The sequence below is a fragment of the Sorex araneus genome, chromosome 6 (genome assembly GCF_027595985.1).
Source record: "Sorex araneus isolate mSorAra2 chromosome 6, mSorAra2.pri, whole genome shotgun sequence".
NCBI classification, from domain to species: Eukaryota; Metazoa; Chordata; class Mammalia; order Eulipotyphla; family Soricidae; genus Sorex; species Sorex araneus.
In genome coordinates this window covers 72,925,490-72,938,406 of record NC_073307.1, presented here as the reverse complement: position 1 = coordinate 72,938,406, position 12,917 = coordinate 72,925,490, and the positions used below count along the sequence as shown (strand labels likewise).

The following is a 12,917-nucleotide window of genomic DNA, read 5'->3' as shown; positions in this document are numbered from 1 at the left end:
ATGTGGCCCAGAGTGAAGTATATCTTGAAGAATGTCCCATGTGCACTGGAGAAGAATGTGTATTCAGCTTTTGGGGATGAATTGTCAGATAGATAGATAGATAGATAGATAGATAGATAGATAGATAGATAGATAGATAGATACTACCGCCCTCTCTTCCATTTCTTCCCTCAAATAAATATTTCCTTGCTGAGCTTTAGTCTGATTGATCTATCGAGAGGTGATAAAGTGGTGTTGAAATCTCTATTATTGTGTTGCTATCAATTTCTTTCTCCATGTCTATGAGAAGTTGTTTTAAGTATTTTGCTGTTCCTCATTCAGACATATACATTAAGGAGTGTGAGTTATTGATGTATTGATTCCTTGGTCATTAAGAAATAACCTTCGTTGTCTCTTATAACCTTCTTCAGCCTGAAGTCTATGTGGTCCAACACTTCTTTAGCCATCCCAGCATTTTTGAAGGAGTTGTTTGATTGTGGAATTGTTTTACAACCTTTTATTTTGCATTTGTATTTGCTCTGAATGTTCAGATGTGTTTCCTGCAGGCAGTAGAATGTTGGGTTCAATTTTCTGATCCATCCTATCACTCTCTCTCTTAATTGGTGAGTTTAGCCATTGGCATTTAGAGACTATTGTTATGAGGTTTTGTGCCATCTTTATGCAGGAGCTTGGTGTATTTGAGGGGCTTTATTTTCTTAAAGTATCTCATCTTACTTGTAACCAGGGTTTTGAGTCTATGAAGTTCCTCTGTTGTTTATCTGTGCCTATGTGTATTGTTTCTTCAAGTATGAATGTGAATCTAGTTGGGTAAAGTATTCTTGGTGAGGCATTTATTTTATTGAGATTTTTCACTATATCCTCCTCCACTGTCTTCAGGCCTGGAGAGTTTCATCAGATAAGTCACTGTTAATCTTAAGTATTCTCCTTTATAAGAAATTTCCTTCTTTGATCTTGCTGCCTTCAGTATTTTTTCGTTATATATTATTTTTATCCTTCTGATTAGAATGTTTTTTGGAGTACTTTTATTTGAGTTTCTATTAGCTGGTACCCTTCAGGACTCCTGAATATGGGTGCATGCACACTTTAGCTCTGGGAAGTTCTCAAAAATGATGGCTTTGACAGTTACTTCTTCATCAGAGTTTTCTTCCTGTCTTCTGGGACTCCAATGATTCTTATTCTATTCCTCTTGGTTTCATTCTGATTTTATCTTGAATCTGTTGGTTTACTTTGAAGCTTTTTACATCTTCAGCAATTGTTTAGAAATTCTCTGTACCTCAACTTGGAGCTCACTGATTCTGTCCTCAGCAGTTGTTATTCTGCTGCTGAGGCCATCTGGTGAGTTTTTCATTTCAGTTACCAGTTTTTCAGATATATCATTTCTGCTTATATTTTTGTTCGTATTTTTCTCATTTCTGCTCTCATATCCTCTTGTATTTTTTTTTCTTTTTGGGTCACACCCGGCAATGCACAGGGGTAACTCCTGGCTCTGCACTCAGGAATTACCCCTGGCAGTGCTAAGGGGACCATATGGGATGCTGAGAATCGAACCCAGGTCAGCCGCGTACAAGGCAAACGCCCTACCCACTGTGCTATTGCTCCAGCCCCATATCCTCTTGTATTTTATTGGCAGTGTGTTCCATTGTTTCTTTGAGCTCCTTATGCATCCTTAACAGTTCCATTCTAAATTCCTTATCAGAGAGGTTATATATAGTTCATTATTACTGTTTGATTCATCTGGGCTAGTGACTTCACTTACTAAGCCTGGTGGGTTTCTGCGTTGCTTTACCACTGACCTTTGCTGTTTGGAGTTGTTCCTTGCATGCTTTTGTGTGGTTAGGAACCTACGTTAGATTGTCTTCATATATTTATGATAAGTTATGGAGTGATGAAGAAATGTGCAGCTGAGGAGCAAAGTGGAGTTACCATGCTCTTTGCAGGCAGGGTTTATTGGTACCTGTTGAGGACAATGGCTCTCTTGGGTCCAAAAGCTGGCCACGATGCTATGCCTATCTGCCCTTCTAGCCTTCAGATCCTGTAGCTGGAAAGGGCTAAGCCATAGGGCTAGCCACCCCATCTCTTCTTGGTCAGGGCTCACTGCTACTCTGAGGAAGCTTCATGCGAGGTTCAGAAGACCCCTGGCTGGAGTGGGTCATAGTAGTTAGGGTGCTTGCCTTCATATTCAATCCCCAGCACCCCATACTGTACCACCACAAGCTCCCAGGAGTGTTCCCTGAAAGCAGGATAAGCATTGAGCAGCTCCATATGTGGCCCCCAAACAAGCCAAAACAAAACTAGAAGTAAAAAAAAAATGATGAATAAGTCCTAAGAATCTGCTGCCAGGATTCGCTTTCCAGAAGACGTTGATGTCATGGAAATGGCTTATGATCAGCAACGAAGTCCCGTGAAAAAAACCTGGGAACCCTTGTTCTGTAGTCACCAAGTCCTGACTTCCATAAAAGTCCCATGGCTGCTTATTCTATGCTGTTGGATTTCTGCCCTCAATCTGTCATGGCAAATTTGCCTCTGTGCAAGAGACCTTCCATTCCCTGTTCCCTTATATACTCCAAACCCAACTAACGTGTTAGAAACTTCTCATGTACAAGTGGATGCCTTAGTGTTGGCACTATTTTTTTGTCTTCAGAGTTTGAAGAATAAAAAGGGAAGAAAGAGAAAGTGCTGGAATCATAGTATATAGCAAATTACATTATCACATAAAATTGGAATTCATTTTTTTCCTCCAAATTTTTTAATGAAATATCGTAAAATAAATTTACAGATTTATAGACTTTTGTGATTGCATTTCAGTCAATGTTCAAGTACCCATCCCCCCACCAGTGCGCATTCTCCACCACAAATGTCCCCACCCCCACCCCTTCCCACCTCCTGCCACTGTGGCAGGCACATTCCCTCTTACTCTCTCTGTCCTTTGGGTGTTATGGTTTGCAACACAGGTAACAAGAAGCTATCATGTTTGGTCCATAGTCTACTTTCAACGTGCATCTACTATCCTGAGCAATCCCTCCAACCATCATTTTTTTAGTGCTCCTCTCTCAATCCCAGCTACCTTTTCCCCCAGCACATGAGATCGACTATCAAGCAGTGAGGCAATCCTCCGACCCTTATTTAACTGTCCTTAAGTTTTAGTCTCCTATTATGTTACTATATATTCCACAAATGAGTGCAGTCCTTTTATGTCTTTCCCTCTCTTTCTGACTCATTTAACTTAGTATGATACTCTCCATGTTGATCTACTTATATGAAAATTTCATTACTTCATTTTTTTCTAACAGCTGCATAGTATTCCATTGTGTAGATATACCAAAGTTTCTTTAACAAGTCATCTGTTTTCAGGCACTTGGGGCTTTTCCAGATTAGATCTTGTAAATAGTGCTGCAATAAACATACAAGTGCATATGTCATTTCTACTGTACTTTTTGCATCTCGGGATATATTCCCAGAAGCTGGGTCAAATGGGAGCTCAATGTCTAGTTTTTGAGAACTTCCATATTGTTTTCTAAAAAGGCTGGACCAGTCAGCATCCCCACCAACAGTAAAGGAGAGTCCCTTTATCCGTCCACCCATGCAAACGTTGATTGTTTTTGTTCTTTGGGATGTGTGCCAATCTCTGTGGTGTGAGATATCTCATTGTTGTTTTGACCTCCATCTCCCTGATGATTGGTGATGAAGAGCACTTTTTCATGTGTCTTTTGGCCATTCGGATTTCTTCTTTCAGAAATTTTCTGTTCATTTCGTTGCCCCCTTTTCTAATGAGTTTAGATGTTTTCTTCTTGCAGAATTCAACCAGTGCCTTGTATATCCTTGATATTAACCCCTTATCAGAGGGGTATTGGGTGAATATCCTTTCCATACTGTCTTTGTATTCTGTTCACTGTTTTTTTTTGAGATACAGGAACTTCTTAGTTTAAGATCATCATCATCATCATCATCATCATCCCATTTATCGTCGAATTTCTCGAGCTATCTCAGTAACCTCTTCATTTGTCCTATCCCTGAGATTTTAGAAGCTTCTCTCTACTGATCCTTCCCAATGATGCCGCATTGGAGGCACTTTTAGGGTCAGGGGAATGAGACCCAGCTTGTTACTGGCTTTGGCATATGAATGCATCATGGGAAGCTTTCGAGGCTCTCCCAGGTGGGCAGGAAGCTCTTAGTAGCTTGCCAGTTTCTCCCAGAGGGAGAAGTAGGTTATTAGATAGCCAGGCGTTCGGGCATGAGACTCTGCATCACTCTTTTCTGGGAGCTTGCTTTTAAGTCTCTGGATGTTGGCCGTTGATAGGATTACACACACCTGAGTTCCTCTGCCGGCACCTTCATGCATGACGCTTGTCTGAACTTGTGGAAAGGGGCCTTGAGCATGGCTGTGGCTAGGTTCCAGAGGTCTTTGGCCGCCGGGAGCTCTGCTCAGGGCGGGGAGGGAAGCTGGAGTCCATCCCCTCTGAGGGGCCCCAGGGAAGATAGCCAGACACGCGGGCAAGAGACTAGTTTTAGATAGTCCCATTTATTTATTTCTGTTTCCACTTGTTTGGTCAATGGCATTTTGTTCTTGAAGATAGCTTTAGCTTCAGTGTCGCAGAGGGTTTTGCCGACCTTTTCTTCAATATACCTATGGATTCTGGTCTGATGTTGAGGTATTTAATCCATTTTAATGTGATTTTTGTTGCATGGTGTTAGGTAGAATCTGAGCACATTTTTTGTATGTAGTTGTCCAGTTTTGCCAGCACCATTTGTTAAAGAGACTTTCCTTGTTTCACTTCACATCTCTTGCTCCCTTATCAAAGATTATATGCTCAAATATTTGAGGGTATATGTAAGGATGTTCAACCCTATTGCCCTGGTCTGTGGGTCTGTTTTTGTTCCAATACCATGCTGTTTTAATTATTACTGCTTATAGTACTGTTTGAAGATGGAGAAGTTGATGTCCCCCCATCTCTTTTTATCCTGAGAATTGATTTAGCTATTCGTGGGGCCTTGTTTTTTCATATGAATTTCAGGAGTGTTTGATCATGAAATCTTTATAATGCTTTGGGGATTATTGCCATTTTGACAAAGTTAATTCTCCCAATCCATGAGCAGGGGTTGTTTTTCTATTTCCTCATGTTCTCTTTTATTTCTTGAAGTAGTGTTTTGTAGTTTTCTGTGTACAGGTCCTTTTCTGAGGCATGATTGTGAATGGGATTGTCTTTTTCATATCACTTTCCTTTCTCTCGTTATTTAGGTATAAGAAAGCCATGGACTTTTGGGTATTGATTTTATAGCCTGCGACTTTACTATATAAGTTTACTGTTTCTAGGAGTTCCTTGGTAGAGGCTTTAGGGTTATCTAAATAGAGTATCATGTCATCTGCAAATAGTGAGAGTTTGATTTTTCCTTTCCCCATTTGGATGCCCTTATTGTCTTTTTCTTGACTACCTGCTATGGGAAGTACTTCCAGTATTATATTGAATAGTAGTGGAGAGAGTGGGCATCCTTGTCTTGTTCCTGATCTTAGAGGGAAGGCTCTTAGTTTTTCCCCATTGAGGATAATGTTTGCCATAGGCTTGTGGTAGATGGCTTTGACTATATTGACAAAACTTCCTTCAATTCCCATTTTTGTGAGAGTTTTCATCATAAACAGGTGCTGAATTTTGTCAAATGCTTTCTCTGTATCTATTAATATGATTATATGGTTTTTATTTTTTCTTTTGTTGATATGATGGATTATGTTGATTGATTTTTTAATGTTAAACCACCCTTGCATCCCCGGGATGAGTCCCACTTGGTCCTGGTGTATGATCTTTCTGATGAGTTGCTGGATTTTTTTTTATTGAATCACCATGAGAACAATTACAAAGCTTTCCAGTTTAAGTCTCAGTCATACAATGATCAAACACCCATCCCTTCACCAGTGCACATTATCCCCCACCAAGAACCCCAGTATACCCCCAATCCCACCCGTCCCATGCCTGTGTGTAAAATGATTTCCACTTTAATCTCTCCACTTTTATCACATTCAATATTTCAACAAAAGATCCACCATTATTATTTGGAATTTTCCCCAACAATCAGAACTGCTGAAAAGGCATCATTAGATGATTTGTTTTCTATTGCTGATTATGAAGAGCATAAGATTTTGGATTTTTGATATTTTATTCCTGCCAAAAGCTGCTGGGTTCCAAGATTGACTTATGAGCCTCTGGAATCAATGACTTATGGTCATTCAGGAGCCAGAGGAACTATTCATGGGGGGCAACTCGGGGCCTCGTTGAGTGGATCCTATCTGCTAATATTTTGTTGAGGATCTTCGCATCATGTTCATGAGGGATATCAGCCTGTAATTTTCTTTTTTGGTGGAGTCTTTGTTTGCTTTTGATATTAGGATGATATGTGCCTCATAGAAACTGTTTGGGAGAGTTTCTGTTTCTTCAATTTCCTGGAAAATCTTGAAAAGGACTGGCAGTAGGTCCTCTTTAAATGTTTGGAAGAATTCGATAGTGAGCCCTTCTGGAATTGTGCTTTAGGTTTGGGGAAGATTTTTAATTACTGTTTAATTTTCCTAGTGGTTATAGGCCTATTCAGGTATTCCAGATCTTCTTGGCTAAGCTTTGGAAGGTTATAGGAACCCAAGAATGTATCCATTTCTTCTAGGTTCTCTTGTTTTGTGGTGTGCAGGCTTTCAATGTAATCTCTGATGATCTTTTGAATTTCTTTCATTTCTGTTGTGATATCTCCCTTTTCTTTTCTTTCTTTTTTTTTTACTTAAAAGTTTTTTGTTATTTAACTTTAATTTTTGAGGTAAAATACTTTTTTCTTTCAACTTCCATAACAAAATACAGAGCTATCAGATACCCCTGGAAAAATATGTATATGTATATGTATATTATACATATATTTCTATAACATTACATCATATGTATAATACATATGCAAAAAATTGAAGACTTTGTAGAAAGCGGAACATCTAAAAGGCACTGCACAATGGAGTTCAGAGTACTTACATTTTATGTACATATACACACTTAATCTGCTTAAGCAAGTAACTAGTGAAGTCATCTTTCACTTGTGAGTGCCTCAGTAACAAATCCCTGCCTCACAATTTTGTAACTCAAAGAATATATATTTCAAGACAAATTAACCTCGTGACTTTGTCCCACTGGCCCCTTCCCCCAAATGAAAAAAGGGAGCAATCCTTCAAAGACTGGTTTAAAATTCTTTCAAACAAAATTAAAATATCGTGTTCCACTACTGTTGACGTAACCAAAAGGACACACATAATATGGAATAAATAAAAATACAAGAACAGTCACTATCTGCTTGGGGTGTATGTGTATTTAATGCTTTAGAAATTTTCTTGGCCCATGAAGGACTAGGGAACAACCCTATATGGGGTTAATGCAGTGCAGCTTGAAGGGACTTGATGAATTGTTTATATTTTATTTCTAGCGATTCTATTAAAAACAAGACTCAGTAAGGCTGGAATCCCTAAAAAGTTCCTCCCCCCTCCCCCCAACTATTTTCTGATAGTCAAAGAAGCAACCTATGATAAACAAGCTCTTGGCTAACAAAATTTTTGTTTGCAAAGTTTTATACATTTGGCATAGAAAAATTGGAAAAACTGGGGAAGAGAATAAACCATTCCATTCCCCTTCCTCATCTGCTGCTGAAGATTGACAAGATGTTTGCAGAAGGTCTGATTCTGTCCTAGACAGGTGACAGTACTGTCAGGAGTGGGTTGGGGGGATACTACCTCCTACATCTGAGAAATGGCCCTTACTACCCCCAGGCCCATGTACCAAGAAAGTACAAGTACCCCTTTTCCTAAGGACCACCCCTGAACTCCAGTCCTGGGGTGCAGTGCAAATCAATCAGCAATTTATACTGGTGGAATGGAAATCAGAGGAAATAGCTAAACACCAAACTTTCTCCCCCTTTTTATTGGGGTGCTGGGGATTGTATGCAGGTCTCACATATGCAAGGCATGTGAATTACTGCTGAGTCACATCCCTGGCCCCAACATCCTAACGCCCAAAACATTGCTTTCTGGAGTTCAACAGTTTTTGAGTGTTTTCCTCAAGTGTGAAAGCAGTGACTTTTTGTTCAGACAAAAGCAGCATCTAGGAATGAATTCTGGCACTTGGGTTCTAGGGGGTTACAAGTTTGCATCATGGATTTTGCTCCCTCTCATTTTAAAGGCCTCTTGTTTCTATTCCTGAGTTCATACCGACACTTGCCAGCTCCCCTCTAGTGGACAGAGGGCGGGGACCCGGCCAGCCAGCCTCCCTGGCTAGATCAGGCAATGCCAAGCAGAGATTCCCTCTTCCTCCTGCCCGGACTAGCTTTCTGATTCGAGGTAAGTTGAGGTGCTAGAGAAACTGACAAAAACACAACCAACTAAAGGCAGCCTGGTCAAGGCCTGAGTTACAAGGAACTCCTCTCATCCTGTACCCAGGGAAAGACCAGTCACTTGTGGCATCTGAATCAAAATGACGGGAGAACAATTGTCCCAAACAGTGAGACAAACTCAAGTCAGGTCATCTAAAACTCGCCCACCTGCTCTAACCTCCGGAGTCCCTTTCTCATGTGCATATGCCAAGGATCACTCTCCTTCCACAGGAAAAAAGACAACCCCACAGTCTTCTCAGGATGCAGAGTCCACTTAGGTGGAGATGGGAATTGCTCCTATACAGTATCCCTGTGCCTGGCTCCTTGCCCCAAAGATACGGATTTCACTTCTCCCTGATGCCAGGCTGATCTGAACCGGATCTTCATGTCGGCTTCTTTCTGTGCCTCGTTAGGCACATCCATGCATTACTAGCTACACACACACACACATGCACACAGACATGGACACACACACGCATACACAGAGCTGCAGCTTCTTTTTGCCCTACTAGTCCACTTTTGCTTCATGTAAGACCAATACTTCCCTGCTGTTCCAAGGTTGACAGAAGGGCATTTCCCATAAGGAAACAACTCACTGTCTGTAAACTGCAGTCTCCTGGGCACATGTTGAGGGAGCATGCGAACTGGGTGGAGCATGTACATGGCAAAGAAATGGGCATAGTGAAGCTGGTAACCCCTCGACACAACACTCGACTCTCTCCTACCAGACTGCCTCCAGCCCCCCTCTCCCTTCAGACGTAATGAACATCCATCTGCATCCCCAGCTACTTTCCTTGCCCCCAGCCATCACCTGCCCATCACTTCCACAGCTCTGCTTCCTGCTACCCACGCCAGTAACAGCGAGAGGGGATGCTGGCTAAAGCGCCACCTTCAAATGGACCCATGTCTCAATAATCCTGGAGTGTGGGAAAAGTTGCCCACACCCGTTTTCCAGGTGGTTGGTGTCGGACCCGTATCTTGTTAAAGTGTGCTCATCGTTAAGGCTTGACTTCAGAACAGCGGACAGACCAGACGGACAGAGACGGACCCCTGGCCCCCTCTTCAGCCGACGGCATCACAGTCCCACTTTGGCTTGGCTCCCCAAACATACAATGGAAAGAAAAAGCGGACGTCATTTTTTGTTTTGTTCTTAAAGGCACTGGGTTACTTCCTACTTCCTTCTGCCCTTTTCTTTCTTTCCTGAACAAGAGTTTTTTTGTTTTTGTTTTTGTTGTTTTTTTTTTCTTTTTGGGTCACACCCGGCAATGCACAGGGGTCATTCCTGGCTCATGCACTCAGGAATTATCCCTGGCGGTGCTCAGGGGACCATATGGGATGCTGGGATTCGAACTCAGGTCGGCTGCGTGCAAGGCAAACGCCCCACCCGCTGTGCTATCACTCCAGCCCCCCTGAACAAGAGTTTACAACTCCTCCTGGCTTCTGAGTCGGTGAAAAGTCCCAGAAATTCTCAGTGGGGCTTCCTGGTCTCGGCCCAGGCAGCCCCGGCGTCAGCCCTGTCCGCACACCCTGGCAGTGTGCCACGTCTCCTGAAACCGGGGTTTCGAAAAGGAAAGGGGTGTGGGGAGCCAAACAACAGTAAGGCAAAACAAGGGGGAAAAGAGAAAAAGGAGCAACATCTGCGCCGCCCCCACACCAGCAGTCTGAGACGGTTAGCATGAAACATTCCAGGCTGGTCTCCCCGTCCCTCACTGCTCGGCCCAGCACGCCCTCCCCTGTGAGTGGGGTCTCTGTCGGGGCCAGAGGAACCCGTCGGAGCAGGAGGAATTCGCCGGTGGCTTTCCCTATACAGACACCGTAGACAGGAACCCGGACCCTGGAGGACTGCGGGCGATGAGCCTGGCCCCCGGGAGTTTGTCAGAGGGCAGCCTCCCCGGGATCAGAGGCGCATCTCCTCTCCCTCACCCCTAGCCGCGGCCTGCTCACCAGGAAGAAAGCGTGTTCATGGCCCACCTAATTTACAGCAGAAGGTGGCCCCTGCCTTCCCCTAACTTCAAAGTATGAGTCTACGCCTCTAGAATGGTCAAACCAACCTAGCTCCCTCCCCCACCTCGCCACATAAATACGCGACTGCGTTGGTTCTAGGACCAACATCCCGGACGCCATGGCCCCTGGGCGCCCGCGTTGGTTCTAGGACCTGCAGCCCCGACGCCGCGGGCCCTGGGCGCCCGTGTTGGTTCTAGGACCTGCAGCCCGGACGCCGCGGCCCCTGGGCGCCGGCCGCTGCGGTGGCCAGGCCGGCCCCGGCTGCTCCAGGGAAGGTGCCGCCGTTCTCGCTCAGCTCTCGGGCCTCGGGGTCGTCGTTCCAGCGCCGCTTTGGGCGCAGCTCTGGCGGCATCAGGGCATCCTCCTCCTCCTCGGGGACGCTGGCCTCTCTGCCAGGCCTGTCCCCACTGTCTCCCGCCACTTCCAAGGGTTCCTCACTGCAGGGGCCAAGGGGCGCAGCTGGCCCGGCAGGAGGTGCGGCTGGGCGGGCAAAAGCAGCGCCTTTCCCCTCCCCCCGGCCCCGCGGGGCGGCGCCCTCGGCCTGGGGGGGCCTCCTGCTGGCCCCCACTGCGGGGCCCCCGTCCTGGGGGCGGCCTGCTGGCCCCCACTGCGGGGCCCTCGGCCTGGGGGGGCCTCCTGCTGGCCCCCACTTTGGGGGGCCCCCGTCCAGGGGGCGGCCTCCTGCTGGCCCCGCGGGGCCCCCCCCGTCCTGGGGGCGGCCTCCTGCTGGCCCCGCGGGGCCCTCGTCCTGGGGGCGGCCTCCTGCTGGCCCCGCGGGGCCCCCGTCCTGGGGGCGGCCTCCTGCTGGCCCCGCGGGGCCCTAGTCCAGGGGGCAGCCTCCTGCTGGCCCCGCGGGGCCCCCGTCCTGGGGGCGGCCTCCTGCTGGCCCCCACTGTGGGGGGCCCCCGTCCAGGGGGCGGCCTCCTGCTGGCCCCGCGGGGCCCTAGTCCAGGGGGCGGCCTCCTGCTGGCCCCGCGGGGCCCTAGTCCAGGGGGCGGCCTCCTGCTGGCCCCGCGGGGCCCTGGCCTCCCTCCCGGCGGGCCCCACCCGATCCCCGGGGCACAGGCGCCACAGGAGGGGCGGTGCGGGCGGGCCGGCCTCCTGGCTGCTCTCACCCTCTCGCCGTGCTTGGCCGCACGGCGGGGCTGCGGCCTGATGCGGACTGGGCAGGCTCTTCAGGGTGCCTTTGGCACTGCAGCGGGGACCCTGAGGCCCGGGTAGCGGGGGGGGGGGGCGTCCGGGCGCCGGCGGGAGTTGAACACGGAGCAGGCCCGAGCGTGCAGGCAGTGTCTCGTTTCCTCGGGGTTGGAGGAGAAGCAGCTGCTGCCGTGGGCTGAGGCCTGGGGCCGGGCTCTAGGGGAGGGCGGTGGGCGCCGGGGAGAGAGCTGGTGAGAGCGGGCCGTTGAGGAACCCCTCGGCCAGGGACCGGAGACTCGGCGAAGGGGCTGTGGGGTCAGGGCACACGCCAGGCCGACGCAGGGGAGGCGTGACGTCAGGCTCGCGCTTGGGGGGCGGTCCCTGCTCCGGGGACCGCATCCCGGGAGGACCGAGCGCCCCCAGCTCGGCAGCTCCCCCTTTCTCTCGCCGCCAGAAGTGCTCAGGGGGCCCGCAGAGAAGTGCCCAGCTGCCCGTCCCGGTGGGGGGTGGGTACCCAGAGCAGGAGTGGAAGAGGGAAGCTGTGGGCACTGGTGGCGCGCTCTGGGGAACCACACCTCAGACGGATGCTGAGGAATGGGTAGTTGGGCATCCCCAGCTTGTTGAAATTAAACTTGTAGGTGAATCCTTTCCCTTTTGTTTTATGAAGGATCCTCTTGCTGTGATAGTATCTGAGGGCCCGGCCCAGCTTCTCATAGTTCACCTGTGGTTTGCACTTCCTGCGGCCCCAGAGGCCGCCACCTCGCCTGGGTCCTTGATGACAACTCCCCTACTCTCCCTGCCGCCAGGCAATGACATGGCGGAACTCTTCCTTCTGCAGCAGCTCCAAGATGAAGGGCCACAGCTGGATCTGCCGGGAGCCAGGGGGCGACTCTGTTTTATAGGCCCAGCCCGGAAACTGATACCCTCCACCTCTTCTGGCTTTTCTGCGATGCTACAGCCTGCTTTCATTTTCACCCTCCTCTCCCCCACGGTCTCTCGTCGGTCAATATCTCCCTTTTCGTTTCTGATTCAGCTTATTAGGGTTTTCCCTCTCTCTTTCTTTGTGAGTCTTGCTAGTGGTTTACCAATCTTGTTTATTTTCTTAAAGAACCAGCTCTTGGTTTCAGTGATCTTTTGGATAGCTTTTTGAGTTTCTATGTCACTAATTTCTGCTCTAAGTTTTATTATTTACTTCCTCCTGCCTGGTTTGGGCTCCTTTGGTTGGACCTTTTCAAAGATCTTGAGCTATGAAGTCAGGTTATTTATGTGGGCTCTTTCATTCCTTTCTGAAAAATACTTGCAGAGCTCTAAATTTTCCCCTAAACACTGCTTTAGCTGAGTCCCACAAGTTCTGGTAGATCGTTTTCATTTTCATTTGTTTGCAGGTATCTTTTGAT

General features: G+C 47.3%; 1 pseudogene; it reads right to left on the bottom strand.

The window, feature by feature from the left end:
- Positions 1 to 10,576: 10,576 nt before the first annotated feature.
- On the bottom strand, positions 10,577 to 12,489 carry LOC101551994 (ETS translocation variant 3-like; annotated as a pseudogene).
- Positions 12,490 to 12,917: the final 428 nt, after the last annotated feature.